This window comes from Protopterus annectens, chromosome 14.part0, assembly GCF_019279795.1.
Source record: "Protopterus annectens isolate FY-2018-M chromosome 14.part0, PAN1.0, whole genome shotgun sequence".
Lineage (NCBI taxonomy): Eukaryota > Metazoa > Chordata > Ceratodontiformes > Protopteridae > Protopterus > Protopterus annectens.
The window spans coordinates 1,059,905,884-1,059,918,884 of NC_056748.1; the positions used below are offsets into that span (position 1 = coordinate 1,059,905,884).

General features: G+C 40.6%; 1 long non-coding RNA gene across 1 annotated transcript in view; it reads left to right on the plus strand.

The window, feature by feature from the left end:
* The window catches only part of LOC122788825, a 158,179-nt gene that overhangs the window by 130,074 nt on the left and 15,104 nt on the right, over positions 1–13,001 (plus strand). Inside the window, exon 2 of the long non-coding RNA XR_006362746.1 lies at positions 10,085–10,158. This is a non-coding gene — a long non-coding RNA (uncharacterized LOC122788825). The remainder of the gene's footprint in view (positions 1–10,084; positions 10,159–13,001) is intronic.

Here is a 13,001-nt window from a genome sequence, read left to right on the forward strand (position 1 = left end):
ATGGACATTTGAGTTGGAGGCATAGCTTAGACGTAGAGAGCAGCTGTACACTCTGCAGGGATGGACATTTGAGTTGGAGGCATAGCTTAGAAGTAGACAGCAGCTGTACACTCTGCAGGGGATGGACATTTAAGTTGGAGGCATAGCTTAGAAGTAGACAGCAGCTGTACACTCTGAGGGAATGGACATTTGAGTTGGAGGCATAGCTTAGAAGTAGACAGCAGCTGTACACTCTGAGGGAATGGACATTCGAGTTGGAGGCATAGCTTAGTAGACAGCAGCTGTACACTCTGCAGGGATGGACATTCGAGTAGGAGGCATAGCTTAGAAGTAGACAGCAGCTGTACACTCTGCAGGGATGGACATTTGAGTTGGAGGCATAGCTTAGAAGTAGACAGCAGCTGTACACTCTGCGGGAATGGACATTTGAGTTGGAGGCATAGCTTAGAAGTAGACAGCAGCTGTACACTCTGCAGGGGATGGACATTTCAGTTGGAGGCATAGCTTAGAAGTAGACAGCAGCTGTACTCTCTGCAGGGGATGGACATTTGAGTTGGAGGCATAGCTTAGAAGTAGACAGCAGCTGTACACTCTGCAGGGGATGGACATTTGAGTTGGAGGCATAGCTTAGAAGTAGGCAGCAGCTGTGCACTCTGCGAGAATGGACATTTGAGTTGGAGGCATAGCTTAGAAGTAGACAGCAGCTGTATATTCTGCGGGATGGACATTTGAGTTGGAAGCATAGCTTAGAAGTAGACAGCAGCTGTACACTCTGCAGGGATGGACATTTGAGTTGGGGGCATAGCTTAGAAGTAGACAGCAGCTGTACACTCTGCAGGGATGGACATTTGAGTTGGAGGCATAGCTTAGAAGAAGACAGCAGCTGTACACTCTGCAGGGATGGACATTTGAGTTGGAGGCATAGCTTAGAAGTAGACAGCAGCTGTACACTCTGCAGGGATGGACATTTGAGTTGGAGGCATAGCTTAGAAGTAGACAGCAGCTGTACACTCTGCAGGGATGGACATTTGAGTTGGAGGCATAGCTTAGAAGTAGACAGCAGCTGTACACTCTGCAGGGATGGACATTTCAGTTGGAGGCATAGCTTAGAAGTAGACAGCAGCTGTACACTCTGCAGGAATGGACATTTGAGTTGGAGGCATAGCTTAGAAGTAGACAGCAGCTGTACACTCTGCAGGGGATGGACATTTGAGTTGGAGGCATAGCTTAGAAGTAGACAGCAGCTGTACACTCTGCAGGGATGGACATTTGAGTTGGAGGCATAGCTTAGAAGTAGACAGCAGCTGTACACTCTGCAGGGATGGACATTTGAGTTGGAGGCATAGCTTAGAAGTAGACAGCAGCTGTACAATCTACAGGAATGGACATTAGAGTTGGAGGCATAGCTTAGAAGTAGACAGCAGCTGTACACGCTGCAGGAATGGACATTTGAGTTGGAGGCATAGCTTAGAAGTAGACAGCAGCTGTACACTCTGTAGGTATGGACATTTGAGTTGGAGGCATAGCTTAGAAGTAGACAGCAGCTGTAAACTCTGCAGGGGATGGACATTTGAGTTGGAGGCATAGCTTAGAAGTAGACAGCAGCTGTACACTCTGCAGGGGATGGACATTTGAGTTGGAGGCATAGCTTAGAAGTAGACAGCAGCTGTACACTCTGCAGGGATGGACATTTGAGTTGGAGGCATAGCTTAGAAGTAGACAGCAGCTGTACACTCTGCAGGGATGGACATTTGAGTTGGAGGCATAGCTTAGAAGTAGACAGCAGCTGTACACTCTGCAGGGGATGGACATTTGAGTTGGAGGCATAGCTTAGAAGTAGACAGCAGCTGTACACTCTGCAGGGGATGGACATTTGAGTTGGAGGCATAGCTTAGAAGTAGACAGCAGCTGTACACTCTGCAGGGATGGACATTTGAGTTGGAGGCATAGCTTAGAAGTAGACAGCAGCTGTACACTCTGCAGGGATGGACATTTGAGTTGGAGGCATAGCTTAGAAGTAGACAGCAGCTGTACACTCTGCAGGGGATGGACATTTGAGTTGGAGGCATAGCTTAGAAGTAGACAGCAGCTGTACACTCTGCAGGGGATGGACATTTGAGTTGGAGGCATAGCTTAGAAGTAGACAGCAGCTGTACACTCTGCGAGATGGACATTTGACTTGGAGGCATAGCTTAGAAGTAGACAGCAGCTGTACACTTTGCAGGGATGGACATTTGAGTTGGAGGCATAGCTTAGAAGTAGACAGCAGCTGTACACTCTGCAGGGATGGACATTTGAGTTGGAGGCATAGCTTAGAAGTAGACAGCAGCTGTACACTCTGCAGGGATGGACATTTGAGTTGGAGGCATAGCTTAGAAGTAGACAGCAGCTGTACACTCTGCAGGGATGGACATTTGAGTTGGAGGCATAGCTTAGAAGTAGACAGCAGCTGTACACTCTGCAGGGATGGACATTTGAGTTGGAGGCATAGCTTAGAAGTAGACAGCAGCTGTACACTCTGCAGGGATGGACATTTGAGTTGGAGGCATAGCTTAGAAGTAGACAGCAGCTGTACACTCTGCAGGGATGGACATTTGAGTTGGAGGCATAGCTTAGAAGTAGACAGCAGCTGTACACTCTGCAGGGATGGACATTTGAGTTGGAGGCATAGCTTAGAAGTAGACAGCAGCTGTACACTCTGCAGGGATGGACATTTGAGTTGGAGGCATAGCTTAGAAGTAGACAGCAGCTGTACACTCTGCAGGGATGGACATTTGAGTTGGAGGCATAGCTTAGAAGTAGACAGCAGCTGTACACTCTGCAGGGATGGACATTTGAGTTGGAGGCATAGCTTAGAAGTAGACAGCAGCTGTACACTCTGCAGGGATGGACATTTGAGTTGGAGGCATAGCTTAGAAGTAGACAGCAGCTGTACACTCTGCAGGGATGGACATTTGAGTTGGAGGCATAGCTTAGAAGTAGACAGCAGCTGTACACTCTGCAGGGATGGACATTTGAGTTGGAGGCATAGCTTAGAAGTAGACAGCAGCTGTACACTCTGCAGGGATGGACATTTGAGTTGGAGGCATAGCTTAGAAGTAGACAGCAGCTGTACACTCTGCAGGGATGGACATTTGAGTTGGAGGCATAGCTTAGACGGAGACAGCAGCTGTACACTCTGCAGGGGATGGACATTTGAGTTGGAGGCATAGCTTTGAAGTAGACAGCAGCTGTACACTCTGCAGGGGATGGACATTTGAGTTGGAGGCATAGCTTAGAAGTAGACAGCAGCTGTACACTTTGCGGGAATGGATATTTGAGTTGGAGGCATAGCTTAGAAGTAGCCAGCAGCTGTACGCTCTGCAGGGATGGACATTTGAGTTGGAGGCATAGCTTAGAAGTAGACAGCAGCTGTACACTCTGCAGGAATGGACATTTGAGTTGGAGGCATAGCTTAGAAGTAGACAGCAGCTGTACACTCTGCAGGAATGGACATTTGACTTGGAGGCATAGCTTAGAAGTAGACAGCAGCTGTACACTCTGTAGGGATGGACATTTGAGTTGGAGGCATAGCTTAGAAGTAGACAGCAGCTGTACACTCTGCAGGGGATGGACATTTGAGTTGGAGGCATAGCTTAGAAGTAGACAGCAGCTGTACACTCTGCAGGGATGGACATTTGAGTTGGAGGCATAGCTTAGAAGTAGACAGCAGCTGTACACTCTGCGGGATGGACATTTGAGTTGGAGGCATAGCTTAGAAGTAGACAGCAGCTGTACACTCTTCAGGGGATGGACATTTGAGTTGGAGGCATAGCTTAGAAGTAGACAGCAGCTGTACACTCTGCAGGATATGGACATTTGAGTTGGAGGCATAGCTTAGAAGTAGACAGCAGCTGTACACTCTGCAGGGATGGACATTTGACTTGGAGGCATAGCTTAGAAGTAGACAGCAGCTATACACTCTGCAGGGTATGGACATTTGAGTTGGAGGCATAGCTTAGAAGTAGACAGCAGCTGTACACTCTGCAGGGATGGACATTTGACTTGGAGGCATAGCTTAGAAGTAGACAGCAGCTGTACACTCTGCAGGGATGGACATTTGAGTTGGAGGCATAGCTTAGACGTAGACAGCAGCTATACACTCTGCAGGGGATGGACATTTGAGTTGGAGGCATAGCTTTGAAGTAGACTACAGCTGTACACTCTGCAGGGGATGGACATTTGAGTTGGAGGCATAGCTTTGAAGTAGACAACAGCTGTACACTCTGCAGGGATGGACATTTGACTTGGAGGCATAGCTTAGAAGTAGACAGCAGCTGTACACTCTGCAGGGATGGACATTTGAGTTGGAGGCATAGCTTAGACGTAGACAGCAGCTATACACTCTGCAGGGGATGGACATTTGAGTTGGAGGCATAGCTTTGAAGTAGACAACAGCTGTACACTCTGCAGGGGATGGACATTTGAGTTGGAGGCATAGCTTAGAAGTAGACAGCAGCTGTACACTCTGCGGGAATGGACATTTGAGTTGGAGGCATAGCTTAGAAGTAGACAGCAGCTGTACACTCTGCAGGGATGGACATTTGAGTTGGAGGCATAGCTTAGAAGTAGACAGCAGCTGTACACTCTGCAGGGATGGACATTTGAGTTGGAGCCATAGCTTAGAAGTAGACATTAGCTGTACACTCTGCGGGATGGACATTTGAGTTGGAGGCATAGCTTAGAAGTAGACAGCAGCTGTACACTCTGCGGGGATGGAAATTTGAGTTGGGGGCATAGCTTAGAAGTAGACAGCAGCTGTACACTCTGCAGGAATGGACATTTGAGTTGGAGGCATAGCCTAGAAGTAGACAGCAGCTGTACACTCTGCAGGAATGGACATTTGAGTTGGAGGCATAGCTTAGAAGTAGACAGCAGCTGTACACTCTGCAGGGATGGACATTTGAGTTGGAGGCATAGCTTAGAAGTAGACAGCAGCTGTATACTCTGCAGGAATGGACATTTGAGTTGGAGGCATAGCTTTGAAGTAGACAGCAGCTGTACACTCTGCGGGAATGGACATTTGAGTTGTATTCATAGCTTAGAAGTAGACAGCAGCTGTACACTCTGCAGGGATGGACATTTGAGTTGGAGGCATAGCTTAGAAGTAGACAGCAGCTGTATACTCTGCGGCAATGGACATTTGAGTTGGAGGCATAGCTTAGAAGTTGACAGCATTTGTACACTCTGCAGCATGGACATTTGAGTTGGAGGCATAGCTTAGAAGTAGACAGCAGCTGTACACTCTGCAGGAATGGACATTTGAGTTGGAGGGTTTCTTTGAGTAGTTTATTTAATGGAGCTAGGATTAAGAAATATGCTAGTGATTGTTTCAATGAAAGATATGATACAGTTTCTATAAACCTTTGATGGATTAGCATTAGAGTTATTAGAGATATTATTTGGAAGAGAGCTGTAAGACTGTTTTGTTAGATGTTTTATTCATTTTATTTCTGTATGTTTTTTTGCTTTTGTTGGAGCTTTTCTCCCCGGGCCTCCGCTGAAAATGGACATATATCCAGTCGGACTATCCCGGTTAACAAATGTAAAATAAATAAAAAAATAAATAAATAATTTCTAATTGTTGGTGTATTATTGGTAGTAGAGATGCGCTTATTTCTATGACAAATGGCTCTGCCAGAATTTGTAGCAATTCCTGTTTATGTTCTTAAGGACTGGTACATTTCATGTAACATATTAGATGGACTTTATTTCCAGATAGACCAAACTTTGTCCATTTGTTTCATGGGTTTTTCATTTTAATAGTAGGCCAAGAGCATTCCTAGCCTTGTATCCTTTTACATACTCAAGTGATGACTGAGTTCTGCATAGCAGAAATGGTACCAATGAAGTATAACAAGGCACTTTCAGGGTCATCATTTTAGAAAAAGAGAGACCAGCTGATTGAATTCCAATGATAATCAAGCATTGCCAGTTTATATAGAGGGAAATGTGTTGCAGTTACTATTTGGACATAGGACAGCTTGGATCATGAGCACTTATACAATGTGATGGAAGTTTAGTGTTCATGCATCAATGGGTTAAGTTGATGAAAATAAGGTCAAGAGTAGAATGCTTTCCTGTTTTGAGATTGGAACTGGTTAGCTGTTTCATAAGTTGTTCTAAGTTAAGGTTCTGTAGGATGCTGCTCAACTGTTTGACATTGTAGCCTTTCAAATTAAAACATGATTTCATCTATCAAAGTTCTGTGAATATGATTCACATCAATTTTTGATCAGCTTGAGGTTATACTATCTTGTTGTGTTAAAGAATTGTACCGATTTGTTTTAATCCTTTCTAATAATCCATACTGATATATCAGCAATAATGTTAGAAACCTTAGGTGCTGATAAAATACCACATAGAATTGCAATGACTCAGTATTACATCATAAGCATATCAAATGTATACAGCTTTGAGGTTCCACTTGATGTTTAATTTTCCAAGGTTTCCAATTCGTATCACGTACTTGTTTTGCATTGCCATAATGCAAGGCACCCCTTGTATAGTATGATGCATATAGCATTACCTCGTTATGACCTTACTAAGGCCTTTTACAACTATGCTTTCAAGGTTTGTCATGCTGAACTATACAGAATATATAATTCATCATTTCTGTTGGTTCAGTCTGTTAAACATTCACATTCCCTCCATTCTTCATAGTTTACTTTCAGTTTTATCTCTCAGAGCAGCTACAGTTTTCATTGATGCATGTTCAGTTAGCAAAATGTCAAGATCCTTTTCAATGTGAAGAACCCAACACCATTAAGTAAGTCTTCATAATCATGAAGGACATCATCACTACTTGCATGGAAAGCTTGATATATATATGTGTGTGTGTGTATATATATATATATATATATATATATATATATATATATATATATATATATATATACACACTTCAAACCTCCATATACACCCCTCAACCACTATCTCAGTAAACTCCTCTCTCAAACCTGTCTCCACTGACTTTATCAGAACTCTACTCTCAAAGCTCAAACCATGCTCTGTACCAGCAGACAATATTCTTTCTTACTTTCTCCGGATTGCTGCGCACTCCCTTGCTATGCCTGTGTCTATACTAATCAATCGCTCCATCTCTGAGTCTAAAGTTCCTTCTATCTAGAAACAGTTTTACATGCTTCCTATACATAAAGGAGGTAATTCCACAAAAATATCTCATTTCAGACCTATCTCTATCCTCTCCCCTCTCTCCAAAATCCTTGAAAAATGTTTACACAAACAAGTTATGCATTATCCCTTACAAGAAAAACTTCTCACTCCAACACAGCATGGCTTTTGTCCCAAGCATAGTACAACCCCAGCTCTACTATCATTTCTTAACACCTTAGCCTTGGCTAAAGATGATCACAAACTCATATCCTATCTATTCCTTGACCTTTATAAGGTTTTTGACACTGTTTCACACACTCAGCTACTTAGTAAACTTGTAGACCTGAACTTCTCCCCTGATACAGTTGCATGGTTCTCTAGCTATCTCTCTGATAGGCTGCAGTCAGTACGATGGGACTCTGCACTATCTACCACTTTCTCAGTAAGAACTGGTGTTCCCCAAGGTTCCATTCTTGGACCTCTACTCTTTAATATCTTCACCAACCCATTCCACTCCTCTTGTCCTCAGTCTAACATTGTCCAATACGCAGATGACTCTACAGTCATAACTATTGCTAATTCCCCCTTAGAACTCCTAACAAATACCCAGACATCTTTCAACTCAGTAGAGACATGGCTCACTAATAATCAGCTCCTCCTCAACCCTAAGAAAACAAAATTACTACTCTTTCTACCTAAATCTGCAAACCACATTTAACTTTTCTTCTCCATAAGGTCCCTAAACAATACTCCTATAGAAGTCAAAACTAGCACAAAACTCCTTGGCATTACCATTGCTGACCAACTAAAATTCAATCTTCACATTAACAATTGTATCAATGTTGCCGGTTGTTTGAGAATGCTGGTTGCTTGAGTTCCAATTAACTGAGAGTTTACTGTACACATTGACCGATGTTGTCCAAGTCACTGTAAATATAGAAAAGGGGGGTGATGATAATAATACATCCCACATTAGTTTAGGTTTATTGTACAGCTTTTAAGATAGTTATGTTTGCAATTAATTTACTGTATTTTGGAGCATTCAGTCTTATATATGCATTTGTGGATTAGGTCATTTTCTTGTAAATTTTCTTAATTTTCTTAATAATCTCATCTTCTTTATAAGTTTATAGGTTCATAGGTAAGTACTAGGCTAGCGGCCCTTTAAGACTATTTAAACCTATTAAGTTCCCCTTTTGTACTCAAATTAACCTATCTTATTTGATTAGAGACTGGCCTTACCCATCCCACTGTGAAAAATTACATTACCAATAATGAAAATCAATGGGATCATAACATAGATAATTTGAGGCGTCCCATGTATGGGATAAAATATTTTGGAGCTGCTTCTGTCCATTAGTAGTACAGGGGGCAGTCCTGATGTAAATTTTTTGTTCCCCATCCATAGATCCAAGGTACACTTGAATATGGACAGGGATGTACTTTGTTTAATGTGGATGTAGAGTCTGATCCAGAACAGTGGTATCTTCTGTGAAATATACCTGTCCCCCAAACCATTTTGTTGATGTTGCAGAAGAGGTTAAAATCCCTAGACTGATTATTTCTAATGAGTGCAGTAAATCCATCAGTATGAATGCGTTGTATGCCAGACACAGGTCACCTCTTGGCAGTCTGTAGGATACCGAGTAGAGTGACAGGGCTTTGAGTCGGTTCATGTAGGCTATGTTGTTTAGGTCTTGTATCCTTTTAGTAAGGTATCTCTGTGGGCATTTCAGTCATTGCATGTGTCTGGACAGATACATGCTAATGGGGGCATTATATTCAATGTCAGGTCTATTGAGGGCTGAGTAAAGTTAGCCAGTGACATCCCTAGATCTAGACACAATTCCTTTATTTATAAGCTGTGCAGTAAAGAAGGACACTCTCTTACAACAATGGACACATGTTGGTCAAAAATAAGGTCACTGACCACATAAGTACTCAAAGCTTGAACAGCTGTGTCAAGTCTTAGGGGTATATTGCCATTGTAGTAGTTCCTTGGGGTAGATGACTTCTGAAAGAATACAGTAATGCACTTTTTGGCTAATTCATTTGGGGATTCAATGACTGCTCCTAGCTTGCAGTCATCTGCATCTTATTTTTCCTTCCCCATTTTTAATGGTTTGACATATGCTATGGGTGATGAAAGATAATAAAATTATACTTCAAACATCAAATGAATTACTGGAATAGACTGACATATAAAATTTATATTTCTGAGTTCCGTCTTGTAATCTAATGTGGCTAATATTAGAATGGTTTGACCTTTTGTAAAACGTTTACTCTTTCGAAGAGAGCATTATTAGAATTAGAGATACATGATTCATCATGATAATTTGTATTTTATGACCAATGGCTACATATCTGGGCACCAGAATTTTTAGATCTGTTTAATAGATATACAGCCTTTTATTTACTATATAATTAGTAGAACTGAGTTAACTTACAAATAATATACAACAGATTGTGTTTACAGATCCCACATATTAAATTATAAGTCCAATTAAAATGTATCTGATGTTTCTTTCTTAAGATATGCTGAAAAATGTTTTTTTCAGTATATGACTCTTTATGCATTACTTATGACTTTTTAATTAATTTTGCAACTCCAAGTTCTGGACAAATTTATAATCAGTCATTTTATTGCAATATGGCATTTTTAATTAATGCAGTTCAAGATCATCAAACTGCAGTGTGAAGGTAATATTTGTATCCAATTTGCTGACAGTCAGAAATTTAACATGAAATGTGAAGTTTCTTTCTTTTTATTCATTCAAGGCTGGTTCCATAATGGTATAAAAGCTGAAATGTTCCCTGCTAGTGACTAATAATGAAAACATTAACAATGCTTTTTTTCTGTTGCATTTCTAAATTAACCCATCATAATTGCATGCCTACCTTTCTGTCATTTATCCCTACTTCTACCCAGGTGCAAAGAGGGCTACCAAGGAGTGCGATGTGACCAATTTTTGCCGAAAACAGATTCGATTTTGTCAGATCCAAGTATGTCAAATGTTTCTTTTTCTATTTGTGGCAGTTTCTGGAGGTAGCTATATATTTTTGGAGATGACCCTTTATATCCAATTGAAGTGATGACAGAAGTGCATGAAATGGTATCCCTTTTACAAATTCTAAAATGTATTAATCGATTGTTCCTTATACATATAATAATACTGCAGTACATTGGACAATGTTAGCATAAGTCAGGAAGGTGGATATTATTTTGTTTTAGTTGTTTCCTTCAGAAGTATTCTTTAACACACAGGATACCATTTTTGGTATGTAGCATTATATGATAACACATGAAGCAGACAGAGGGTCCCTGACTCTGAAGTTCCACTCATTACAGATGTTACATCTATTCTGATGCACTGAAATATTCATGCTGATATTCCAGTATAGTGGCTCATCAAACTGTACAACATACTAGTACAAAATGAGGTCATCAGATGTATGAGAATCAGAGCAACATAATGCATATGCAGTGTCAGTGATGCAACAGCACACTTGCATTCAGTGTAGACTGCTGTAGGTTCTATTCCCACATGAGATAGATAGACTGCTGACACTGCAGTATAAGGGGAGGTGCTTAAGTGTGCCGTCCTTTGGATGAGATGTTAAACCAGGGTCCCATCTGCTTGAGTTGGAAGTGGAACAATCAGGTAGATTTGAAAGATCCCATGGGAGTTATTGAGAAAAGAGTAGGGGAAGATTTCAAATCCCTGGCCAAATTTCCATTAGTAGTATAAATGTCATTTTGGGACTTCACTGAAAAGAGGTTTCTAGCTTAGTTGGATTAACCCAGTCAACAAAGGATAAATAAAAAAATAAATAATTATTGACACGTACATAAAATTACAAAACTGAAAGAAAATGCAAAATATTAAGAATAAACTATATTACAATAGTAAAACATAAATGTAGGTCATAAAGAGTGGAAGTATACGTATATATACTCTGGGTAAAGAAAGTTAATGTGGTTTACATACTGGTATAGAAATGTTCATGCCTTATGACTAGAGATTTAAAAAAAGTCAAAGCATCTCTTATGTATATTAGCCTTGACTGAGAAGAAGTATTAAGTAGGTTACATAATGTTGTAAAAGAGTAATGTCAGATATGTGGTAGCACCCCTCTCCAATTTTGTTGCGGAAATGGGGAATAGATGTGTTAGTACTGACCAGGAAATAAAATAAGGTTGGCAAAATAATAAGAAAAATGAGGAAGGAGGGGGCTGAGGGGCAGTGAAAAAAAGGTGCTAGCTATAAGTTGCAGCAGGGCTATTAAGTTAGGTACCTAGAGCTCAATATGCCGACTGCAAAGTAAATTTGCTTGGCATTTTGAATGCTACTGCTATATGACACAGAGGATATGTCTGGCAATTTTCACATACTGTAGAAAGTAGAATGTGAAATTACAAGAAAATTTCATGGATCTATTTGGGGAAAAGAGGTAATTCCACACGACGGAAGTAGAATACAGCTGTGGCTGATACGTACAATATGCTTTTGCACATGTCAGGGTTAAGCCAGAAGATAATCCAGGTTGGGTTACTAGTGAGTGGTACTACACAATAATAGTACAGAGCTGAATGTGTTTGTATGCTGCACCCTGGATGTGAACTGATGAAGCTATGCATGTGGACTTGGAATTCCATTTCTCCTACATTACTAGTTTAAGGCATTTACATTTGACAGAAAAGGTCCGTGGCAAACCTTGCAGCTCTGTTATATGCTTAAAAAGTAAGTAGTAAAAGGTTTTCAGTGCAATCATTTGTAGATTTAATGATCAGATGAAGATATTTACTTATTGATTAATTGATTAATTGATTGATTGATTGCAATTTGTTAACTGGGTAGATGGGACAGTCTAACAATCTTTTATAGCCACAAATATGCCCCATATCTGCAATGAAAAAAAGCTGTACAAATAGAAGTAAGATATACAACAATGCATAGTGTTGTAAATGTACATAACATTACATATTTAATGGAATCATCATGTTTATAATTGTTAGAATTATGTATGTGTACTACTTACAAAATCATTTAGAGTACTGTATCAGCTTACTGAGTAGAAGAAGTCAGGAAATTATACTATAAACTAAGGTGTGGGACAGCTTTTACTGTCTTTATAAAGGATATCCTAAGTTTTTGTATGGCTTTGGGCCATATCATTTTTGTACTAAAAATTAAGGCCCAATTCCTATTCTGCTATGATGCCCAGCTAGGCAATCCTGCTTTCTATTTTTGTAGTGTTCCCTTATGCAGTAGTTACAGTGACAATGTTTTTTTCTTATGAAAGGACAGTTTTATTTTCTAGTTCCATGATGTTTGTCTTTGGCAATTAAAATTAGGTTACAGTTGTTCAGCCATGTTACCACTGACAAAAAGAGATCCCAGATTTAATTAATCTTATAAACTTACCATTGAATAACTCTTTATATACTAAAACAGTTAGATATATTTGTACTATTACCTCAGTTAAATGTTCTAAATGCTTAATATTATTGGTTAACGAGATGATCCCTTGGTACATAATTGATGATAGCTTTCTATGGGTACACTCCCATTTATATTTGTTTCAAATCTTCTTCTTCTAGCTTTTCCCAGTTAGGGGTCACCACAGCGGATCACCTGTCCGCTCATGACTGGCAGTGGAGATTTACAGTGTTGAGTTGCCAGCCCAGCTCCCAACCTTCCACAGAAGGCACACACATGCATGCATCTCTCTCATGCCTAGAGCCAATTTAGAGTGTCCAATCTGCCTACAGCATGTCTTTCGGATATGGGAGGAAACCGGAGCACCTGGAGGAAACCCATGCGACCACAGGGAGGACATGCAGA